General features: G+C 49.7%; 1 protein-coding gene across 3 annotated transcripts in view; it reads right to left on the reverse strand.

The window, feature by feature from the left end:
* The window catches only part of prickle2b (prickle homolog 2b), a 155,926-nt gene that overhangs the window by 33,818 nt on the left and 108,089 nt on the right, over positions 1-14,019 (reverse strand). The window contains exon 1 of one of the 3 annotated variants that reach the window (XM_051921200.1): positions 11,277-11,549. The exons of the other annotated variants lie outside the window; for them this stretch is intronic. The gene's annotated coding sequence lies outside the window, so the exon portion shown is untranslated. Of the gene's footprint in view, positions 1-11,276; positions 11,550-14,019 lie in introns of those variants that run through there. 3 annotated transcript variants of the gene reach the window in all.

Raw genomic sequence — 14,019 nt, forward strand, 5'->3', positions numbered from 1 at the left:
CTTTAACATAATGCAGTAAGGTGGCAGACCACCCAGTATCTCACTAAACCCAAAATGATGCCAAGATGGCCAAGGATTTATTAAAGGTACTGTGTTTATTCACAGAGGAGGGATGTTTCCAGGGAGAGCAGGGAAACCAGAATACACCAAAGGGAACTCCGGCAGGCCTTCCTATACAGGCGGTTGGCACCTCTCAAATCCTTCCTGCCACTTTACCTCTTACCCTCCATGCCAATGGGCCTTGAACCAACTTACAGCACTTCTCAGCCCCTACTGCCAGGGGAGGCGGCCGTTAAACCCCAAACTGAGGTGACGTCAGACACCAGGAGAGTGCAGTGGCACCCAGAGGCTCCTGCCGACTCTGAAAGGCACTATATAACAGCCACCCCAGCAGAGACACAGATCGGCAGAGTGCTGCTAAGATGGCCATCCTTCCGACAGGTTCTCCCATCTCAGCCACTGGGCACCTGGTCACCTCCCTGACCAAAACCCACCTTGCCCAGTTACTCAGTTATGCCAACTCTAGGAAGAGTCCTGGGGGCACCAAGCCTCTTCTGCCTCACAGTTCTTGAGGCCATTGCACACCTTCAGAAACGCTTTGATCCTCCACTGCTGAGAGGTGACAGCCCCCCAGATAGATGGCACCTGGCTTACACAGGCTTGGAGATGGGCAGCTGCAGATGCTCGCATGCCATGTTCAAATGTGTTCAGTAGATGGTCCTTGAAGTCCATTCAGGAGGCAAGATGTCTGGGTGGTCAGTAGGGGGCGACATGCCATACGCGCTCTTGCCCAGGCTGGACTTGGTTCAGGTTTTCAGCCACCTTTACTACCCAGACATCTCAGGAGCTGAACTGGCATCCTGTTTAGGGTGGGTTCTTGATTTACACCCAAAGTCACCAAATATGTGCCAGCTTGTGTAACCCAGAATGGATACGTCAGGTTAAGATAACGAAGGGATGGATGAATGGAGCGTTATGGGCAGCACTGGACAACAATGTTATATTGTGCCTTTCTGCCCACAAAAACCCAGCTAGGAGATCTCGCTCATTCACGGGTCGTTCATTTTTGGCACTTCTGTACGTCACTTCAGCGGCTTTGCCTTTGTCCGGAGCACACGAGTCCTCCCACAAGCCGGGCTGCTCTGACGGCACTCGTCCCCTGATTGACCGGCGTCCTGCTACTGAGGAGGAAACGCGCGCCGACACACAAGAGGACCATCCACTCTGGACGTGGAGGCAAGGAGCTTGTAAATGGGGCACCTCATGCCAAGAGGAAAATGGCAGATAATTAGGAGCTGAATTGTGTGGGACCGAAACCAATCAATGAATTCATCTACCGCCAACAGCGAAAGAAGAACACGAGCGCGATTTACTGAGTCTGGAGGCAGACTGCCATGAACGACGACGTGCAGGGAGACGAAGGCCAGCCAGGCTGACAGCAGCTGGTGCCCTCCAGTGCTCAGGGTCCAAATGCCAGCAGTTCTCAGTCTGGCCATTGCCATGGAGACAGTACCATCACCTGGCTCCTTTGAGGGTGGTAGGTCTCCTCACTAAATCCGACGAATTCAACTTGCTTAATTATAAGGCAGCTTTGGTGGCACAGCAGTTAGTGCAGCAGCCTTCCTTTGCTAGGCATTGGGCTCAAATAACAGCTGCGGTGGTTCCTGGGTCAATTCTGCATGTTCTCTCTGTGCCTACATGCATTTTCTCAAGGTGACTCAAATGGTGGACTAGTACATGAGTGGGGCCTGGATATGACTCCCCCACCAGTCCATGTTTATCATAATTAACACTCGCCAGTGGCTTAACTAGTCAGTGCAAATTGAGATGATGTGAGGGGACACATGGGTGCAGTTCCTGACCTGACCAGAGTTTTACAATCTACCTACGCTGTAGAGAATCTCTGATTACTCAGCACCTCCAGGGTTAAACAAAAGCCCCAGTGCCACCCTGTCCACCCCCACAATGGGGGAAATGGGCCTCTTTGGTACCCAAAATACAAGTCCCCTCCTGTGGGGGTTGTGGAATGAAAATTCAAGTAGGGCCACACGGACCTGAGAGATGGAGATGGATGTCAGAAAGGGCGGAGCCTGGGAGAGAGAGAGGCACTGACAGGAGGGGTGTGGCCTAGGATGGAGGGGGGGAAAAGAGAAAAATGCTGAGAAGGTGCATTGTGGGTCAGTGGGGTGGAGAGGGGGCTCTGCTGTTAGGAGCTTGGGGGAGAACAACGGGGGTACTGCTTGGAGGGAAGCTAGGAGGGGGAGGTTCTGTTAGGAGGGGCGGAGCCTGGAGAGGAAGGTTCTGTTAGGAGGGGTGGGACTTGGAGATGGAGGTTCTGTTAGGAGGGGCGGAGCTTGGTGAGAAAGGTGTACTGTGTTGAAAGGGTGGAGTCTGGAGAGAAAGAGAGCTGATGATGGTGATGATATTGATGATGAAGCACAGCACTTAGGAGCCCCGCACCTCTGCTAAAATCCATTGGCCTGTGGACGTGGCTGCCTACGAGTGTCAAGGAGGGTCCTGGCATGGAGTTGGAGAAAGTGAGAGCAGACGCTGCTACCTCTGAGCCCATGTGAGAGGTGTGAGGCGAAGCCAACACTGTGAATGTGCAGGCAATGGCCATGACAGAGGAGCGATCATTGGAGCTGCATGGAAGGAGTCATGCATGGAGAGTGGAGGACAGTTGAGGAAGGAGATGGCATCCAGTGAGCCTCACGTGATGGAGCGACAGGGCATTTCACAATGTGAGGAGAAAAGCTTGTTCATATAATACGTAAAATGAAGATATTCTTGAACAACCAAGAGAAAAGAAGTTTAAAAGAGATCTCAACATCAAAACACCAAAAGCAGAAACACTAATGAATATTCATCAATATCCAATTTTCGTTTGAAATGCTAAATCATATTGGCGAGCACATGAAGTACAGACGCGATTCAGAAGGATGACGACGACTCCAAAGGAGTGTCTCGACGCTCAGGTCCACCGCCGGCTGACACCCCATCAGGCTAACAGAGCTCAAACCCCAAGGCAGATCTGCACCCGCACACACCCGAGTAAAAGTACAGCGAGGACACGGAGGGTCCAGGGGTCTCAACCAGGCAATGGAAACTTCACATACCATGAAAACAAATCTGTCTGTAGATAACACACTGAGCTTACCATGGGAGATCAGAGCAATTAGGCTATCAGACTAGACGGACATTTTAACAGAACTGTGACTGTAGGGTTTGTTGTTTATCATAATCTCATCATATTTATTTATATATTTATTTATTCAGCTTCTGTAAAGAGCCAAGTTTGCACATGTGGACAAGTCAAGTGCCACCTGTTTATAGCGCCCTTCACGTCTATCTATTACATTATTGAGGTGACCTCACCACTTTCACGCATTTCTGCAGAACTGCACCATCTGCTGGTGTAAGAGAGGCAGGACACCACAAGCCTTTGACGCAGATATGCTACTCTAAATGGGGGGGGGGTTAATGTATATATTGAAATTAACTGTAAACAAAAATTATTAGGAAAAAATAAATCAACAAATATCTAAAAGAATAAAAACGCTTGGTTTCTGCAGGCTGACGTCTGGGCTGTGTCTGTGGTATAGAATACTGGCATAGTAAGCCGCATACTGTACCCATGTACTCCTGTAAAAGAAACTTCTCATTTTCACTGGTGCCACTACATCAAGCTAAATTTCAATTGGGGCTGGCATTTGAGAATGCTTTACCAGGGTGAGAGAGGTGCCTTTAATGAGATAGGCAGCATACAGACCGGACTTTAGGTGGGCATTTCTGTGCCAGCCAGTCAGCCAGCACCCTTCATCAAGTCACCACAATGTATAATCCAATGCCAACTGCACATTTGGCACTAATCTACCTGCCAGTCAACATCAAACAGAAAGTGACCAGCCCAGCATGGCGCTCAGAGAGGCACCAGTGCCAACTGAGCCGGCTATTTAGATAATTAAGCTGTCCTCTCCAAAATCAAAGAAAGTAACAAGCGGGCGGCGCCCACAAAGCTGCGTCCGACATGACAGCCTGACAGCTGACGCAGAAGCTTTAGCTGGCAGCTGAAGTGCACCTGCCCCCCTGTAGCCTGGGGGGTTTGACGCCAGCTTGTTCACTCTGATTGCATTTCATGTAGCCATAATTAGAGGCCACGTCGTAATGAATGCGCCCACCACCAGCCCCCCGTGCCCCTCCCCCACCGGTGGCACACTCCTCAATTGTTTAACCCCTTGGCCTATTAGAATTTGGGATTAGCAGGCCTTTTAAGGGGCTCAACGGCAAGCCCCACCTCCTCCAATTTGTCACATTTACTCTTAACAAAGGCCATCGTACAAAGTCCCGGCGACTGGTAAAGGCAGCTGCATGCGGGGTCCAATAAAAGCCCACCAAGGATGCCGATCTCCACCTTGAACCCTGACCGTGCCAGTTGGCTAATCTCAGATTCAAGGAATGTGTGTGCAGACGGAATGGCAGAATTTCCTAGAAAATTATTAATAAGTCTCAGTGCAATGTGGGCATGAAATGCAAGGGGGGCTAGTAATACAACCCCCGCCCCTTCAGGATGTGCCCTCTGACTGGCCAAACAATAAGGGGTCAAATAATTAATGTATTAAACACTGAGGAAAGTGAACAAAACAGAATCATTCATCTCGTGTGCCATTACTAGGATGCCACCTTTATACAGTAGTGCCACAATAAATAATTGCTAATCAAATCAACTGAAAATATACCAGTGTATGCCTATACTACAGCTATAAGACCTGCTACAAATACAGTGCCTACGTGGTGGCATTATACCCTAAACACTAGGACCCAGCCCACCATGAACCTGACCTAAACCGAGCAGCTTTGGTAATGAATGGACGGAATGACCGCCATAGTACTACCAGTGGGCCCCTATGATACACTGGCACAGCAGCCTGGCACTACCTGTGTGGAGTCTGAGGGACTCACACAACACCCCCCAAACCTCTGGTCTGCTGACTTTCACCACCCCAATTTGCCTGATTAGTGTAACTGGTGATGTTAACCAGGTCAAGGGAGATCCTAAGATGGACTTGCATCCCATCCAGGGCTGGCGCCTGCTATTTGCCCAAAATAGGCACAAATCGGTTTACTGAAATGGATGGGTGGCTCTGAAAAAAGATATGCATTTGTCCCATGCTGAAAGCTATCCTTAAAAATGGATCAACCAAAATGGAGAACAATAGGAAAAACAAACAAAGAAATAAATAAATAAAAAAGTCCAATGGATCTGAAATGACAGAGGTGGCAGGAACAAAACAAGACGACAAACCAACATGCGGTGTGTTTGAAGTTCATCGGTTCACAAATCAGAGGTGAGACTTATACATGTACTGACTCAGAAACCGGGCAAGTTTATATAGCGCCTTTCATTGTGAACACCACTGAGTGAGGAGCACAGACAGGTGGACTGATTCAGTCTTACTGTGAGTCAGAGAGACAGAGAAATATGAAGGGCACTATATAATAGACCCCCATCTCCACTTCATGGACCCAGAGGTGCACAAGGTCATCGAGCCAGCAGTAATAAGCCACACAGCACCACCCTGAGTTACCACCCCACAACTCTAAAGGCGTCACAAGGGCCAAAGCATTGGAGCTAGGACATGGCATCAATCCGTCACAGGGCCCGCTTACACACTCATTGAGGACCAATTTGGGGTCACCAGTTAAACTTGGAAGCCACCTGGTCAAGTGAGAAGGAAACCAGAGCACCCAGTGAAAAGTGAAGACAGAGGCATGGGGAGAACACGCAAAGATCACACACAGACTGGGCGTGGGATTTAAACCTAAAACACTGGCACTACTCTGCCAGGGTGCCACCTTAACACTCAGGTGGCACTTTAAGTGACTTTAGATCAAAATTAGTTTGCTAAAACAGGAAATGAAGGGCCATACAAAGATGCCTGAATGTTGGAAGCATCCACGTCCCCCTCAAGTGCAGACTGGGACAGACTTCTATAGCATACTAGATGCCCACTGCTGGGTTAAATAAGAAACAAAAATATTATTGTAAATTAATGTCAAAGGATCCTCCACAAAAAGGGGGGGGCACCAAAACTGAGTCACTCCACCCACTCACATTTTCCAAAACTTTTGTCAATTTATCTAAAATCAAAAACTGAACGCTCTCCTTCATGTAAGTTTCGAGACCCTCGAATGTGGTTCTCCACAATGTGCTCAGGTGTCTCCTGAAGATGTTTCGAGAACTCAATTGGTGACCAACATCCTTCAGAAAGGCTCACGAGTGTATAGGTGGTCCACAATTCACATGGCAGGTCAGGAGGACACAAACCAAGCCATGAAGTCCCAGGAATATCTCAGTAGACCTCCATGATCAAATTGTGGGGAGGCAGCGATCAGGGGCAAGGAGATCAAACCATTTCTGCACCTTTGAGTCCTCCCAGTAGCCTCAGGAACTGGGAAATGGAAGACATTTGGAGCCAACAGAACTCCTCCTAGTGTTAGCCATCCAGCAAAATGGAGCAACCAGGCAAGAAGGGACTTTGACAGGAAGGTGACGAAGAACCCAAGGGCCACTCTTAACAGAGCTTCACAAGTCCTCTGCTGAGATGAACACTCCTGCAGTCTGGGGTTTCTGGTACAGCAGCTAGCAAGCATGGAGCTTTCCCAAATGGCATGTAAAGGACTCAGAGCATGAGGAGCACAATTCTCTGGTCTGATGAGACAAAAACTGAACTTGTTGGGCAGACCTCCAAGCACTATGTCTGGTGAAGACCAGGCACTGCTCAGCACCTGCCTAGTAACATGCCGATGGTGAAGCATGGTGGTGGCGGTGTCATGCTATGGGGACGGTGAGACTGGTCAGAACTGAGGGATGAACGAATGCAGCCAAACTCAGAGGGGTCCTTCAAGAAGACCTGCTTCAGAGTGTAAGCCACCTCAGACTGGGGTGACAGCTCACCTTTCAGCACAACGATAAACCAAAGTATACAATACACCCAGGACAAGGCTGGAGTGGCTTCAGGACAAGCCTGAGGGTCCTTGAGTGGCCCTGTCGAAGCCCCACAGGACACGTGTACATGTGTGGAGAGACCTGCAGAGTGCCATCTACCGACACTTCCCATCTAATCTAATGGAGTTTGAGAAGAAGAATGGGATAATATGCCCACATCTAGACATGCAAAGCTTGTAGAGACTTGACAAGAAGACTCAAAGCTGGAGTCGCTGCCAAAGGGGCTTCTACAAACTGAATACTTCTAGGAAGTTCTAGGACATTTCAGTGTCCGACTTTTCTTAAATTTGCACACGTTTCTGAAAACATGCTTTCACTTTGTCATTATGAGTTATGGAGTGTAGATTTGATAGGCAAAAATGGGAAATGTATCTACCCACACCTCTTGTAAACCCGCTTTATCCTGTGCAGGACCACAGGGAAGCTGGAGCCTATCCAAACAAGTATCAGGCACAAAGCAGGAACAATCCCTGGACCCGGTGCCAGTCCACTGCAGGGTGACCCCACACACACACACACACATCATCCGATTTAGTGATGCCAATCCACCTGACCAGCTTGTCTTTGGAGTGTGGAAGGAAACCCACGCAGACATGAGGAGAACATGCAAACCTCACACAAGACATGAACCACCAGCCTCCCTGCTGTGAGGTAGCAATATTACCACTGTGCCGCCCTCCAAATTATGCATTTAACATTAAATCTTGTAAAAAAAAAAAAAATAAATAAAGTGGAGGGGTCCAAAGACTTTCTCAATCCATTACATCTATGGAGGAAGCAGCAGCAAAGGCCAAGGGGAAATATGCAAACTCCACACAGAAAGCGGAGACACTGGTGCCTTGAGACAGCAGAAGTTCTAACTACTGTGCCACCTTGCCATTCCAGGGCTATCCATCTTGACAATTTACATTGAAGCAAACACCCCTCTCTCTTGGGCTGCCTTAAGAGTTGAGCCCCCCATCTCTGCTTGGGCTGCTTTAAGCATGAGCTGCTGTCTGGCACCCAAATCGGTGGATGCAAGATGTTGTGAAGTTCTACAGTGCCAGCTGACTTCATGTCATCTGCACCTTCATATTTCTCGCATGAGGCGCACCACCCACTCCCGGAATGCCACTCCATGGCGCCCAATTAAAGCTCCTGTTAATACCCCCCATGGATTACTGGCACACCTGCCAACAGAAATTCGAATCGAGCCAATCAATGCCCCCTGCTGGCGCCACTGTGGCACCTGCAAACGCGCCGAGTCGGCCTCGTAGGGGGTCAGCTGCGCCACGGCCGTATTTAAGGCTTGCTCGCATCATCCTAATACAATTAGGCCTAATTTTATTTCGGGAGGTAATTACTTAACACATCTCGGGGAGGACGCGTTTAAAGGCGAGCGAGGCTTGATGGATTCCTGCTAATTTGATATTCAAGCTTGATTACAGCTCCCACCCGAAGGCTCATAGAAGCTTGGGGTCCGCCGACACGTTCCGAGCCGCCGCTGCATTTCTGAATGCCCATCTGCGCAGGACGATCGATCTGCGTGTCCAGCGCGCAGGGCCGCCGGGCATCTTGCAGGGGTCGTCATCTTTTGTCTCGATGATCCAAACAAAAACGTGTCAACTGCGTCGCAAAAGGCCGCCCGCGTGCGCTTTTCTTTTTTGAAGAGGACCAGGGGATCGCACAGTGGGGGTGACGTTTTATGCCCCCTCCCCGCACCGCATCTGCCAGAGTGGCATCGTCTCCGCGGCCATTCTGTTCAAATGCTAATCCTTCCGTGACCCGTCCTGGTTGAATCCCTCCTCGGGACAGGGGGAAGAACCCGGTCTCCAAAACAAACAGTAATCCAATTAAAAGCTCCAGGAGACAAGGGGGTCATGCACACGTGACAAGAGGGGCGCAGAGCCGGGAGGGAAGGACGGGGAAAGAGAATGAGAAGGAGAAAGCTGCCGCATCGCGCCTCGGCGCTAAATGAAGCGGACTGCTGGAGGATTTGGGAGGTGGATCAGCAGGATTAGTTTTATATTGGGCTAAAGAGCTTTAATTAAAATGAAGAAAATCTGAAGTGATGTCTTTATACTGCTTATTACCACCGCGGGGCGGTCTTTGTACCCTCTCGTCCCCTCTCTGACGTCAGACAAAGTGAAACTGCGCACAGTGGAGCACAGAGCCCGAGCACGGGGGGCGAAAGCGGAGACAACACGGGCCCAAAGTGGCGTGATTATGGGATGGATGGATGGATTAGGTATTAGATACTCGAGGAGGACAGGTGGACGCATCAAAGAATGGACAGTAATTACGTGTTGTGACGGCCGATGCAGTGCAGTAGACAAACGGCCAGGAAGAAGCCCTGGTGTGTACGCCACCGCCGCCAACAACAGCATTGAGACTCACAGCAGCCATCAAACAAGCGACACGACCAAGACACGTGTTTAGAGAAAGATAATAACATATAGCGCCTTTACTAGCATGCACAGTTACACTGCGCAGGAATCACACAATATGAAAGGTCCATTAATATAGCGCCTTTACCAGCACGCACCATCACACGTTTCTACAAATCATACGCTATTAAGGGTTTATTAGTATAACGCCATTGCCAGCACACACAATCAATCACTAGGTATTTTAAAGATCGAATGGGGTTAAAACGAATAAACTGTCGTTCATCAACATTACTCTTCTAACACAAATAAAACGCGCAGGAGCGGCGACGAACTGAAAAAAAACGCGCAGGCCAGTAAAATGGAGTCAAAAAGAAACAGCGATTCGAGTGACGAACACTGTGACACAGGGACAAGCATATCTTAGTATACTCCGGCACCATATTGACCGGGCAACAGTGTAAACAGAGACGGGCGGGCACGGTAACCAACAGGAAAAGAAACTGACGAGAGAGATAAAGGGCACCAGGAGGGACAAACGGAAGAGACCTGAGACCGAAAGGACCATTGAAATAAGTCGGGAGCGACAGCCGGTCAGCGAATAGCAAGTAATGGTCGCGTTGGCTGACAGGGGCACACACGGTAACAGCTCTGTAGAGAGCTTCTAATGGACAAGACAAACCGTAACCGCCCCACGGGAATGGACAGACGGACGGTAGAAGTGGTAACCTCGGACACCGAGAGACAGGCAGACAAGCGTACGGATGGTGACAGTCCCACTAACTGCAGGTAATCACTGGACAGACGTCCAGTAGGTACAAACACTAGTCAGGTAGTGGACAGAGACAGACGGGGTTGACGCCCACGAGTGGACAGCACGTACAAACGGCATATTCGCCCACCGTATGCCCGGTCAATACAGTTGATCAGTTAACCGGATGGCCAGATAGACGGGCACTGCACAAAGCCTGTTCGCCCTCAGGTTGGATAAGGGGTACAAACAGGAGTCACCCACTATAGTGATGGCCGGTAATGGGCGGATACGCTCTCATACCAGAGAGGACCATCCACATGAAAGTTTTAGAAAGAACCTTAATTTACGTAGATCCGTTACAGGTTCCACAATGGTCAGATACTGTAACCGATTTGTGAAAACCCAGCCCGTTTCCTAATTTTGAAACGACCCTCGCTGATTAGGATCACATGGTCTCAGCTCCTGCTTACTACACTTTAAACATTTCTGTTTTGTCTACACATTAGGGGCCTTTTCAAAGCACAAAAAGCCAATTTCATAAGCAAAGTCCACTGTCCCAGAACGAAATAGGTCTCTGTCAAGCAACAGAGCTACGAGGAATCAGACAGCCCAGTAAAGTGCCATTACAGACCGTTATTTTTTCAAGTGTGGGGTTACAAATTGTAGCTGTGATTGGCTGGACATACTGGGGCTATAGACGTTAAGCAATATGAAGAGACGTAAAGGCAAGGGGCATGAATAATAAAACATAGCTGATAATGGACAGGGGGTGTAGTTTGTGGCGAACTAACGCATTCGCGTTGATCGACTGGGTGCAAAATAGTAACCGGCAGACTAACGGAATGACAGTAACAGATCAACGGATACTCGGAATAATCTGACAGCACAAGTATTAAAAGACGAGTATTTTAGCGGAGTCGTTACAGTGAGAGCCAGACAGAACAGCAAATACTAAATGGCAGACAAGACGTGGCACCGGAGTGGAGTGGCAGAAACCGAGAGGCAAAATGACGCACAGAAAAGACGAGCGATTAAATAAAAAAATAAAGTAACCGAAAGCCAGGCACGTACTCTCCGAATGATCCAGACAGATTGCGCAAGAGAGTTCGGTGGCCCGCACGGAACGGAACGCGGCCGATTCTGCTCTTACCTTACTGACTCGCTCACTCACACGCCCGCTTGTCCACGTTTACAGGACGCCCGTTGGCTCACTGAAAGCTCCGGTCATGGCTCCGCCGTCCCGGCCGCACAGAAAGCGCTTCGCAGGAAACGTTGCAGCGGGCGCAGCGCGGATGGCTCATCGTGGCCAGCTGACTTAGCGCAGCTGTGGCGCTGTGGTCGCTCGCCGTGTCCGTCTTTGGGCAGGACTTCACAAAATGCCGCACGCGCCTCTCTCTCTCTCGATCGCTCTCGCGCTCTCTCTCTTCCCAGCTCTTGCTTGACCACTCGCTCGCTCTCTCTCTCTCTCTTTTTGTTTACACTTCGCTTCCTTTTCTTTTTCGCAGGTGACAGAAGGGACGCAGGTCCCCAACTAGCCGGGCGGATTCAGAGCACATCTCGCTCGCTCTCTGGATGCCAGCATCGGCAGATGATGATGATAATGATGACGATGATGCACTCCTCTCCGAGTGCCAATGCAGCTGATGATGTCAGCAAGTCTGTGTCCTCACATCAGAGTAATTAGCGCTCTCACCGACTGCTATTTTAGTTTCATTTGCATGCAAATCAGGCAATTTCCCCCTCAATCAACAGCCTCGGGGAGAGACGTGTCGCGGGATCGGGGTATGGAGACCACTGGAGGCAACTGAAGCACCTCGATTTTGACCTTCATGTCAGAAACAGAAAAGGAAAGAATGAAAAAGAAACCTTAACCGTTTCCTACCGAGGCGGCTGACCAGTCGTTTTCGCTGGTGATTCTTGAGACACTGAATGTCCCCATCTAATGAGTGCATCCAGAGATTGGCCCATTGGGATGTGCAAGAGTGGCTAGAAGGGGGCTGCTTCTAGGGCACAGTAGTGTGGGGCACACCGGAGGGCAATGGTATAAGAGGAAGCAGTTGGCCATGCCAGCCCTGAGACGATGACCACATAAGTGCCCCTGTCAGGGTGTAAAAAAATGAAGCAAGCACTGCAGCTTTCCACAGTGGACACCATGCCATGGCACAGTGCAGGTGCGATTTCTATCTGCTAACGTGGGCACTGGCACAGCTTTGTCTCAGGGCTCTGTAATGCGTCAGAGGCAGCAACTGCTTACAAATCTATTGCTGTGCATTCAGTTACTTGGGGAGGACTTTTATTTAAAGAGATACTCCACCCACAATGTTAGAGAGATTTTAATGTCACTTATCTCGTGAGGTTTGTAGTGATGGGCCAAAAAAAAAAAAAAAAATGTAATCTCAATCTGTGTGGCTGGACTGATGCTCCGAGATCGGGCGAAAAGCTCAACGATTTGGGAAGGCCTCAGAGTGGAGTCGCTGCTCCTCCGGAATTGAAAGAAGCCAGCTGACATGGCTCGAGCGTATTGTAAGGATGCCCACCCAGAGCACAACACACTGGGAGGGCACCCCACATTTTTGAAGATTGTATCTCCTGGCTGGCTTGGGAACGCCGGAGAATTCCCCAGGAAGAACTGGAAATCTGCAGCTGGAGACAGGGAAGTCTGGGCTGACCTGCTTGGGCTGCTGCCAGGATGATATTACATGGTGCATGGAAACAGAGTCTCTGAGAGAACGGGACCCAATGGTGATCAACGCCTAATAACAGGTCACAGAGCCTGCACTGGTACCCAGGTTGGGATCCTGGTTGGCAACCCTAACCCTAACCCACCACCGGCAGACACACGATCCAGTGCCATCTTCCAGGAATGACCCTCTATCTGCCACTGCCAGGTGTTACTCTGGCGTCCCCTTGGCCTGGTCCAGCCACTTGGGTCCTCAACAATGAGCCACATCACCCTTGGGTAATGGCCGTAACTGATGCTCCCTCACAATGCAGGTCATGTGCCTCACTCAGGGCTCCGTGAGCAACACAAAGTCAAATCAGTGGGACCCAAGGACCCTCTGAAGAGACGCAGGAGTCCAGTCTTCATCTCAGGTCACTAGATAGCGTCCATGTCTCACAAACAGGGAGCACCAGGGCTCTAAAGACTTGGACCTTCGTCCTTTTGCAGAGATATCAGGAGTGCCACAGAACCCCTACCAGTGACTTCATGACCCCCCCCCCCCCATGCTCTCCCAATCTGTCTACTGACTTCATAGAAAGAATCACATGAATGTCACCACTGAGGTAAGTAAACCTCTCAATGACTAGGTCGATGCTCTGTGAGGACAGGCACACTGCTGATCGCCATGCCCATGAGGTCATTAAAGGCCTGGATGTTGGTTTTTATCAGGACTCTCGCAAGCCCTGGAGGAGAGCACAGTCCAACTGGGGTGCCCTCATGTTGGGTTTCCAGACAGCTGGGACCCTAAAGTGACAACTGTGACATGCAATTATTGGGTGGAGGAAGTTGGATAACAGCAAACATTATTAAAAGCATCCATGAAAAAGACCTCCTGCTCTTCACATCGCACAATCCACACACCAAGTCAACTAGCTGTATGCTCACAACAGGCAGAAAGAATGCATTTCTGTGCTACAATAGTGTTGGAAAATGAAAATAATCCTCCAACAAGAAGGCCCTTTACCGGAAATTCTGAATCAAACCATTCATTGGTCAAGAGTCCAGCCTTCAATTCCAAAGCACCACCCCACGTAAAGCAGCTTCCTCTCTGTGTGTGTGTGTGTGTGTGGTCCACATTTTACTCCCCAGAGTTATTTATTGAACAATACTTCAGCAGAAAGTACGGGTGCCCTGCACACTGCAAGCATACGGCCAGAAGATCAGACTCATG

The sequence above is a fragment of the Erpetoichthys calabaricus genome, chromosome 18 (assembly GCF_900747795.2).
Source record: "Erpetoichthys calabaricus chromosome 18, fErpCal1.3, whole genome shotgun sequence".
Lineage (NCBI taxonomy): Eukaryota > Metazoa > Chordata > Cladistia > Polypteriformes > Polypteridae > Erpetoichthys > Erpetoichthys calabaricus.